Here is an 8433-nt window from a genome sequence, read left to right on the forward strand (position 1 = left end):
TATAAACATATGTTTTAAAAGGCTTTTAAATTTTAGTGTATCTTTTATTTGTAGAGTTAGAAAGAATTGTTATGATCTGGTATCCATTACATAGTACTCAAATTCTTTGAATAGGCATTAGGCATGTCTACAAGGTTGAGTGCAGACAGCCAGGAGCTGCAGAGTTCAGTGTACACCAAGCTCAGGCTAAGGTAGTTGAATTGCTTCCAGAGCAGACCAGGCTAACTTCTATTCAACTCAAATCTTGCATAGAGTGAGCTAGTGTCAGTCTGCTTCCATCCATGCAGGTGGATCCTAAGTATGGTGTAACTACTTACTAAGGCAGGACTAAGTGTTTGAACCATTAGACTGTACAAGTATAACAAGACTAGGCCATCACTGTTGATTGGCTTTATTTAAAAAAAAAAGGTTTGTTGTTTGCTTATATTCAGTAATTTCAATATTCCCAATGGAAAACAAAGTATTTTCAAACCAGTGATGTTTGTGAAGCAAAAGATGGCTTGGAAATGAACTGAATTTGATTGTATTTGTTTGCAAGAATCAGCGAAGGACTGGCAATATTGGTTTTAAGGTATTTCATTACTTAAATGCATTTTGGGAGCACCTGGCAGGTAAGGAGAGGTTGAGAGAGCTGGGACTGCTTATCCTGGAGAATCACAGAATCACAGGTTAGAAGCTCAAGGAGGATCTCATCGATGTGTATAAATACTAGACGGGGAGGAGTAAAGAAAACAGAGCCAGGTGCCCGGTGAACAGACAAGAGGCAGTGGGCACAAATTGAAACAGAGGAAATTTCATTTATAAGAAAATTATTCTTTAGTGGAAAACTCCAACAGGTTGCCCAGAGAGGCTGTGGAGCCTCCATCCTTGGAGGTAACTAAAACTTGATGGGGCACAGCCCTGAGCGCCCTGCTGTAGGTCACCCTGCTTGGAGCAGGGGGTTGGAGTAGATGATGGGCATATGATCAGACAGACAAGTTACTGCATTAGAAAAAATTGGAGATCCCATTTTTGCCCTTACATGTTCCTATTTCAGTGCTGGTCAAGTCTTTTCATTAGTCACTTTTCTTTGAAAAGATACCAAGAGATTTTAGATGAAGAACTGATGTTTTAATATGTAGCACTGAGTAAGAACAGATGTACTTATGACAACAAAAGTCAGCAGACATTTTGGAAAGCTTGTCTTACAATGCACCGAACCTGTCTTCCTTGTGGGATAGCTGGACAGCTGAAGTCAATGGAAGTTTGCCAGGCAAAGACGTCTTGATGTGTAAGAGAACGGACAGGACCTTCTTAGAAAAGGCCCTTCAGGGCTGCAATTTTTTTTAAGGGTACCATGAGAGAGCTGTGTTGTAACTGACATGTTTTTGTGAGAGATGAAGAGGTTGAATTCCTTTGAGTGAATTATTTTATTTTATTTTATTGTGGCCAAATACACGTCAGGTATAGTGCTAATAATACTAGGTAGGTGTGTTTACTTTTTAGTTTAAAATAAATATTCAAAATCTACATGTCTTCTTTCTGTAGACTCTAGCATATCTGTTGTTTGTCTACCCTTTTATATCCTTCAACAAGGATTAAGTTATGATTGTGTCTCATTGCATTAACTCATTGTGTAATAAATATGAAGCCATGATCTCTCTTTTTCTGAAGAATATTTTTCTATAACCTGATTAAATAAGATAAACCTATTACATCTTTTGGAGGGTAAGAAGCAAAAGAATACCCTATTTGTAAGGTGACAGTAATGATAATGTATACACTTTCCTCCATTTTGTTCTGTTAACAATTGTATGCATTTAGAGTGACCTTGAGGTAGTAATTCTGTAGTACAGAAAACTTTGATTTTGCTGGGCTTCTTGAAAAGCAGGAAGGAAGTTGTGAAATGCACATCATATATATACAAATGTCAAGTACGGTTAATGAAGATAAGCAGATGCATTCCTTAAGAGTAATTAAACAAGAGGAGGGAACACATTGTCCACTTCAATTAAGAACTTTCTCTTCAAGGCTCCCTACCTGACAAGGCATGTCAGTTCCTTCACTCGTTTATACCAATATGTTTTTTAAATTATTCCTTAAAATATACACCACATTAAAACAACACCAGACTTCTATGAAATTCAGGATTATAGATTTGTAGCTGCAACTGCAATGTAAGTACTTAAGATTGTGAGTTATTTTGCTGCAACAGGCAACAGACACTGACAAACTATTACAAAATATTTGAAAGATATTAAAATCAAAGTTATCTCACAGAATCACAGAATGGTAGGGGTTGGAAGGGGCCTCTGGAGATCATCTTGTCCAACCCCCCTGCTTGAGCAGGCACACCTAGAGCAGGGGACACAGGAATGTCTCCAGGGAAGGAGACTCCACAGCCTCTCTGGGCAGCCTGTTCCACTGCTCTGGCACCCTCACAGTGAAGAAGATTTTCCCTCATATTCAGGTGGAAATTTCTGTGTTCCAACTTGTGCCCATTGCCCCTTGGCCTGTCATTGGGCACCACTGAAAAGAGTCCAGTTCCATCATCCTGACACCCACCCTTCAGATACTTATAAGTATTGACAAGATCCCTCCTCGGTCTTCTCTTCTCCAGGCTGAACAATCCCAGGTCTCTCAGCCTTTCCTCATAAGGGAGATGCTCCAATCCCCTGATTATCTTGGTATCTCTCCACTGGACTTCCTCAAGCAGTTCCCTGTCCTTAAACTGGGGGGCCGAAAACTGGACACAGTACTCGAGATGTGGTCTCACTAGGGCAGAGTTGAGGGGGAGGATAACCTCTCTGGATCTGTTCTCTGGTTCATCAAGACAGTTTTGAATTCTATCTTCCAGTGTGCTTCAATATTCCATTTCATATGCAATTCCCTAAGCGTACACTATAATCCATTCAAGTCAACCATAAAAGTACTGAACAGAACCATGCTCATAGATGCAAGGTTTTACCAACCTGACAGCAATAGTTCCTATTAAAGGTGGTTTTAAAACCACATGAGTTTAGAATAACCTCACAGTGATTACTTTTTAGATAAATATTCTTCAGGGTGTTCATGAGGATATCATGTGAGACAAAGTCAAAAGTCTCATAAAAATCAAAGTCTAACCTCTAAGCTAGTGAGTCTTTTTTTCTGTCTCATGTAAATCAAACACATCATTGCCCCAGCCACCGCTGCATATACAAGGTCTCTTGCACAGAGCCTTCTTTCTGTTCCTGTTCATGGTGTTTCTGGGTGATACTGTGGTGCTTTTTGCCAAAACTACCTTCCCGCTCTGAGTTTGGACAGCATGGGCTGTGAGACATAATAGGGGAGGAATGGAAACTTAATCCTATGGCTGCCATGGCTAACTCAGCAGGAGATGTCTTTTAAAGAGCTGTCCTCTAGGATCTCCCTTTCTCTGAAGCAGAAGACAAGCAGAACTGAATTCCTTGACATGGCTACTGCTTTGAGCACGGTCGACTGGAGGTTATGGGCCTGAGGAATTAACTTCTTGTTTGTGTGCAAGGGACAGGAACCACAGTGATGAACTGAATAGCATTCAAAGGAGCTGTGTTCAGGGAGGGGAAGGGTCACATAATGAGGTTTTAGTATAAAAACCTTGGAAATCTATTCTCAGGCCTGCCACATCAGCAGCTCACTCAGTTGCTGAAATGACAGCAGAAAGACTATTGAACAAAAAGGAGAGAGAACCATTTCTGATGCAGCTAGTTCCTATGTAGATTATATGCTGCAGCTCATCGTCATCAGGCTTTAAAAGGCACAGCAGCCCTTGCGGTCGTGGCCCAGGGCCCTTAATATAGCACAAGAACTGCTTTGGGGTGCCACAGCATTTATCAGTTTCATTTCACTGCTATATGTGTGTTAGCTATGCATTGGACGCTATGTGATGGTGCGGACTCTATAGGTTCACACACTAATACCCCCATCACATGTTGGAGAACACTTCAAATGGAGGTGGATGTAGTTTCTTCCAAAACTAATCTACTTTGAAACCATTGAAATCGGTCTAAGAACCAAACTGAATCCCAGCAAGTGAAGAAAATCAAAGGGTTTACTTCAAAACCCATCCTACTGCTCTGAACCAAACTGCTGTAGACAGAGACAGAAGCATTTTAGGAAGACTGGTTCATAAGGTGCCTAAAATTTAGATACAGATTATTCCCTTAGGCCATCTTGATTTAATCTACATATGCTTTCACTGGTTTTATACCCATCCTCATCTTTCTCTCCCCTCTAATTTTTGTGCAATTCCTTTTTAGTTTTCACATCATTGAAGTGTTTCTGTGCTTGCATTTAGCAAGGGAACTGTCATTTTAATTTTGTGTTTTCATTGCATATGTATGTATTGGGGTTGTTTATTTGGCGAAAGCTTTTTAGAAAGGTGGTGTTAAGTTCCAAGTGACTATAATATCTAGGAAACCCTTGTTTAAGGCAGAATATACAATACATGCCCTAGTCCACACAGGTATCATAGAATCAGAGAATGTGCCTGGAACATTCCAGGGATGAGATCCAGTAATGCAAATAATTACTTACGTGTTGCAAATATTTACTACAAGTAAATAAAGAGTGAGAGAGCTTTTGGTTCAATGACTCACCTACTGACTGCGATGGTAAACTATGAACCACTGTAAAAAGTTTTCCATTAGATTTTTTTTATTTCACAGTTTTTCACAGAAGTTATTCATTTTCTTGTCATCTATTTCCTCTTCTCAGTATAAATAACATTGCAATAAACCCTCTGTTCAATGTTTCTCATTAAATGATACAAGTAGGAACATCACACACATCAGAGCCAAAAAACAGCTAAGAAAACCAGGAATAGTGTGTCATAGTGTGGCTAGTATGTTAAGGTAACCAGACACCCTCTAATGTCTCAGCTATCACTGTTGTCTGGATACATAAAACAGTTTAAAATACCACAATGCAACTTACAGTAATGACTTTACCTTCATCAAAAAGAGAAGCATTTTTCCTGCAATCGTATTTTTAGTACGTGAAAACGTACTTGCTTAGGGTCTATATTGAACTGTACAAACATCAAACAGCTGCACAACCCTGGTTTTTGTAGAGCCAGCTCCACAAAGGGAAGCAGCATAGTTACGTTACCACGCATGATTGACTGGCCCTTGTGCATGACATGGTTAATTAGCCTGAGCTCATCACCAGAACAACACTGCTGTACTGCTTATCAGATCTAAGGTAGCATCATTCCCATGTTATGTCCTATAGAAACAGATACCAGCTCTCGCAGAGCACAGTGAAGAAAGGACATATCCACACAGTCATAGATAAAGGGCAGAAGGGCTCAAATATCCTTATCCAGTCTGATCCCATCAGTGACAGAGTCCACAAAGTTTCACAGGGTTGTTTCTGCTTCAGAATAAGTAGTCCCCTTGAAAATTAAAACTCGTCTTTACAGAAATCCAGTCTAGATTTAAAAAATGCCAGTGATGCCACACTTCAGTGAGTGAATTTAGCCATTAATTTCATGGATTGTTAAGAAAAAGAAAGTGCTTTATTTTTTGTTTGAATTTTTAGCTTCACCTTTTGACAGAGGAGCTTGTCAGACCTCTGACTGCTGGCCTGAACAGCCCTTTGCTATTTGTCCCGCTTTTGTGTACCGTGACCAGTTATCCTTGAGTCATCACGTTGATAAACTAAGTAGATTGAACTCCTGGAGGCTTTCCAGGTCTTTAATATTCCCATGGCTTTTCTTTGACCCTTCTCCAAATTATTCACATCCATCATGAATTCTGAACACCAGAACTGGACATGCTATTCCAGTAGCAATTTCTTCTTTGCTAAATGCAGCAATGACTTAACCTTCCACTCCTGTCCAATATATACACCTAAGGATAGCATTTGCCTTTTTTTGTCCATGTGGTCTCAATAAAGGGTTATAGCATGCCCTCTTCAGAATCATTACTTCACATGAAAGTCCTCTCTCCCATTTTTATGGCTTACATTTTTGTTCCTAGGTGTTAGACCTTCTATTTGTTTGTACGGAAATGTAATTTGTTTGTCTACTCTTGCTTACTCTTTAATCCTCACCCATCTCTTCTGAATTTTTCACTCCTGTTGTCTTTGTGTAATCAACAAATTTTGTCCCTAGTCATTGGTAAAAAACGCTTAATGACATAGAGCCAAAAATAGTCCCTTTGGCATCTCATGGAAAACACAGTTAATTGAACAAGACACAGATACACTGTTATTTACAATCACATATGGAGATAAACAGTTTTTCATCAATGTAATGTGTGCTGTGTTGACCTGTTTTTCTGCAGCGTGTTAATGAAGGTGTCATGCAGTGCCAAGTCAAACCTCTACCAGAAGTTTCTCAGTTCTTCAGCCAAAGTTGGATCTTCATTCAAAGTATTCAGTAACTATGCAAAGATTTATTTCTCTTGATTTCATTGATTGAAATTAATGATATTAACCTTTCTTAATTATTAATCAGTGTGTGTAAATTCATCCATTGTTTGGCCTAATGTTGTGCTCTGGCTGCCAGGCCTACATTATCCAGGTCTGGTTTTTTATCCATTTTCTGTTTTAAAATAATGTCACAGTGTTAGCTTCTCTCCAGTCCCCTGGAAATTACAGGGCTTCTTGAAAATTAACACCAGAGGCTTTTGATACTAATCTCAATAGTCTTAACAAGGGTTTGGTTGCAAGATTATTGGAACTGTTAACTCGAAATCATGTGGTGTCTTGCACCTGCTAGCTATCCTTAGTACCACTGGAGGATACTAAATCTTCATCACCCAACAGGAAGACAACATTTTTCTCCCCAGTCCATAATACAGAACTGAAACACTTATGGAATGCTTCTGCCTTTTCTGTGTCAGCCATTGCAATTCTGTCAGGGCCATCTAGCCTTTATTATTAGTAGTATTGTTTTCATTCGGATCTACTCAGAAAATACTTTATCTTCAACCCAGATAGTTCCAGTCTTCCTCTTCCATTCCTTAATCTTCTTTCATTAATTTTCTTTATGTGCTGGCTTCTGTGCTGTTCACTGATATCACTCATAAATACGTCTTTTTTATTATTTGTTCTGCCCTGACCTCTCTTACATCCAGACTGCTTCTTTTCTTATAAATAACCCTCTGTCTTCTTTGTATCTTTTCAACAGCTATTAAAATATTTCTAAGCACATCGTAGTTATAATTCATATTTCTTTTATTTCTTCTAACTGTATATGCATATCATATTGAATGATAAAATACAGTAATGTGCATACAACTAAGAGATGCAAACTGAATGGCAAAAGCTGCCACTCTCAGATGATTCAGGCATCCTGCTACTTCAACCATCTGGCAATGGACCAGCACATGTTTAATGGGAGCGAAGAAACTCAAAAGGATCTACTTACCATTGCTTTGTACAGGAAGCAGTGAAGTCATCCTCATCACCACACTACAGTACACCATGATGTAAGCAAAGACATATAGGAATATAGTGCTAAGACTGAGGAATTAAACTCACAAATCCATGACATTCAACAGCTACATCTTCATAACAATGTACACAAGACCGGTTTCAGACACAAAAACAGTTTTTATTCCTATTAAAAGGTAGTTGCGGTCCTTGGTAGTCTTTTTAATAAAATATACTGTTTGTGCATGCTTAAAACATGTTTCCACCTCTGTAAGAAAAAAAATGGCAACTTTGTTATTTAGATTTATTGCCTTCTTTGAGGCAATGAAAGAAAGCAACAAAAAAGAAAGAGAAGTCTTTCATACAGTATTGGTTTTGTTTTTATTCTGGTTGTGGTAAAAAGGTGCTTTTAGTGTGCATGTTTGGACACATATCTGAAGGCTACAACTTACCTTGCTGTCTTTTCCCAGGAAAGGGTTCAGTATCATCCTGATCTTTTTCTTGGCTCCACATAGTTAGGCTGCCAGCACATACATTTCCTGTAGCACTTCTGCAAACATAATTTCAAGGGTTTCAAATCTCAGTTGTCCTTTTGATATGTGACACTAACGTTCTTCCAGTTAGTCTTTCATGCCAACTTGTTTTCTCAGCACTGGATTCGTGGCAGACCAGCATGGTGACAGAGGCCAGATGCACCAGGTGGAATTTCTCTCCACTAACTTTACATGTCTGCAGTACGGATACTTACATTTTGGATAGTCATACTAGGTTTGCTTTTTAGTTAGTGGAGAAAAAGAGACACCCTCAGACTGAGGTCCATCTTTTTTGTGGATCTGTATTAGAACACCAGCAGGGGCCTGCTGTTCTCCAACAATAAAGTTTATACTTCAGCAGTGAAGGGAGTTTAAAGGGAATAGCTCAGATGTAGATGTTCATATTTGTTTCAAGGAATATCACTGATGTAGTCTTACAGCTGCTCTATAGGTAGATGAATGATTTGCTTAACATCAACAGAGCTGTGAGCCTTAGCTCTCATTCCCCCAGTGTGTCAAT

The 8433-nt window shown here is 39.1% G+C and overlaps 1 protein-coding gene across 1 annotated transcript in view; it reads left to right on the forward strand.

The window, feature by feature from the left end:
- The window catches only part of EDNRB (endothelin receptor type B), a 29973-nt gene extending 22229 nt beyond the window's left edge, over nt 1–7744 (forward strand). Inside the window, exon 9 of the mRNA XM_064440711.1 lies at nt 6288–7744. The gene's annotated coding sequence lies outside the window, so the exon portion shown is untranslated. The remainder of the gene's footprint in view (nt 1–6287) is intronic.
- The last annotated feature ends 689 nt before the right edge of the window (nt 7745–8433 follow it).

The sequence above is a fragment of the Phalacrocorax carbo genome, chromosome 1 (genome assembly GCF_963921805.1).
Source record: "Phalacrocorax carbo chromosome 1, bPhaCar2.1, whole genome shotgun sequence".
NCBI lineage: Eukaryota > Metazoa > Chordata > Aves > Suliformes > Phalacrocoracidae > Phalacrocorax > Phalacrocorax carbo.